General features: G+C 82.6%; 1 non-coding gene across 1 annotated transcript; it reads right to left on the bottom strand.

Moving 5' to 3' along the window:
- Positions 1-53: 53 nt before the first annotated feature.
- LOC141478667 (5.8S ribosomal RNA) lies at positions 54-206 on the bottom strand. Its single transcript, XR_012463984.1, has one exon. It is a non-coding gene; the product is annotated as a 5.8S ribosomal RNA (ribosomal RNA).
- Between the last annotated feature and the right edge of the window lie 2,161 nt (positions 207-2,367).

Below are 2,367 nucleotides of genomic sequence, written 5' to 3'. Positions count from 1 at the left end.
GGCGGCGGCGACGGCGGCAGCGGCGGCGGCCGAGCCGGCGATTGATCGTCACGCGACGCTCAGACAGGCGTAGCCCCGGGAGGAACCCGGGGCCGCAAGTGCGTTCGAAGTGTCGATGATCAATGTGTCCTGCAATTCACATTAATTCTCGCAGCTAGCTGCGTTCTTCATCGACGCACGAGCCGAGTGATCCACCGCTAAGAGTTGTCTGCTTTTCGGCACCGCCCCGCGCGCGCGGGAGGGCCGGGACCGCTCCGCGGGAGCGGCCCCTCCGGACAGCGGCGGCCCGCCGGCCCGCCCGCCCGCCGGCCCGCCCCCTCCGCAGGGGACGCGACGCGGCGCGGCGGGGCGAGAACGACGGGGCCGCCTCGCCTCGACTGACCGTACCGACACACGACGAGGAGAAAAAAAAAAAAAGCCCCGAGCGGCGAGGGCGCCGGGAGCCCGCGCTCCCGGCCCAAACCGGCGGAGACGAGCGCCTCGCTCGCTTCGGGGGGCGGCCCAGGCGCCCGGGCTCGGCCCGGCCTCCGCGCGGAGGCCCACGACGCCCCCGGCCGCGCCGCCTGCCCGCCTCTCCTCGGGGACGCGGGACGCCCCGCCGGCCCCCCCGCGCGCGACGGCTCCGCCGCGCCGCGACGTCCTTCTCCCCTCTCCCGCGGCTCCGGCCCGCCCCGCCGGCGCCCGGCCGCGGCCTCCGCCGCCGCGCCGGAGGCGGCCACCGCCGGAGCCCGAGCCGGCGACGCGCCGCCCGCGGCCGCGCCGGACGGCGGCCCGCCGCCGCCTCGCGGCGGCCGCCCGCCCGGAACCGCCGCCGCCGCCGCTCCTCGCCGCCTTCCGCGGGCGCGCGCCGCGCGGAAAGCGGACGGCGCTGAGGCGGGGGCGACGCCCGCTCTCCCCGTTTCCACGCGGAGACCGGGAGCGGGACGCCTCCGCCCGCCCGCCCGCTCGCCCGGCGCCGCCGGGAAGGGCGGCGGGGGAAGGGCGGCGGACGGGGCCCGGGCCGGGACGGCCGCGCCTGGCGGCGGGCGCCCTCCGGCCGGCCGGCAGGCCGAGCGGCGACGCCGCCGCTCGGCACGGGGTGCCGCCTTCGCCGGCGCTCGGCGGCGGCAGACCGCCGCCGGAGCGCTCGCCGGGGCGGGGGACGGAGGGAGGGAGGGAGCGGAGCCGCGGCGCGCCGCAGCCGCGCCGCGGAGGCGCGCGGCGGCGCGCCTCCCGGGCGAGCCCCCGCCGCGGGGACCCGCCCGCCCCCGGCGGGGAGCCCGCGCTCCCGCCGGGGTCGCCCCGTTTCGAGGCGGGCGAGGCCGGACACGGCCGGCCGCGCCGCGGTCTCTCCGCCGAGACCGGTCCGCGGAGAGGGGGGGGGCAGCGGAACCCCTCCCCGGCACGGCCGCCCGCGGGACGAGCGCGGGCGACGGCCGGCCGTCCGTCCCTGCGCCCGGGAGCTTCCGCGGAGAGACTCCAGCCCCCTTGCGCAGGACGACGACGACGGCGGCGCCGCCCGGCCCGACCCCCGGGCCGCGCCGAGCCGCCCGAGTCTTTAAACCTCCGCCCGGCCCCCCGCGGCCTTCGACCCCCTGTGTATCGCTACGGCGAGGGAGGGCCGCGGGAGAGCGCGGACGCTAGGTACCTGGCCCTGGGGTGAGGGAAACGACCACCTCTGGGCCCCGCGGGGGTGCCTCCCCCGCTGCCGCCTTCGGGGGAGCGTCCGCCCGCGGGGGCGCGCCCGACGTCCGCCGCCACAGCCTCGTCCTCCTTCCCGGGGCCCGGGGTTTCCCTCAGCAGCCCGGCGCTGCGCCCGGGAGGAGAGCCGCGGCTCGGGCCGCCCGCTCGCGCGGGAAGGCCGCCCGGCGGTCGCCTCGCCCGCCGGAGGGCGGCCAACGGCGGCGGCGCAGCCCTTCCGCCCCCGCCCCCCGCCCCGGCTCCCCTCGGCGGGGAGGATCGGGGCGCGGAGAAGAGACGGGGGACGCGCGCCGCCGCCGCCGCGCCGCCAGGCGCCCGCGCGCCATCCCGGAACGCCCGGAGACCCCTCGCCGCCTCGCGCGGCCGGGCCGGCAGGGCAGGCGCGGGGCCGGCTGCGCAGCCGCCCCCGGCCTGGGCGCGGGGAGAGCCGGGGGAGCCGCCTCCCCCGGCCCCGAAGGCCCTCGCTCTCGTCTCCCCGCTGCCCTCGCGGCCGGCCGCCGGCGCCGCTCGCCGCTGCCGCCGCTCGCCGCTTCCTTTCGGACCGAGCGGGGCTCGGCCGGCGGCGGGCGTCGCCGCGCCCCGCGCCGGCGGCGCGACCCTTCCCGCGCGCTGCCGCCCGCGCTCTGACCGGGCCGGCGCCCCTCGCCTCGCCCCCGGGGGCCGCCGCGGCCCCCTCCCCCCCTTCTC

This window comes from Numenius arquata, unplaced genomic scaffold (genome assembly GCF_964106895.1).
Source record: "Numenius arquata unplaced genomic scaffold, bNumArq3.hap1.1 HAP1_SCAFFOLD_1692, whole genome shotgun sequence".
NCBI lineage: Eukaryota > Metazoa > Chordata > Aves > Charadriiformes > Scolopacidae > Numenius > Numenius arquata.
Note: the sequence above shows the minus strand (reverse complement) of the source record. Positions and strands in the feature narration are given on the sequence as shown.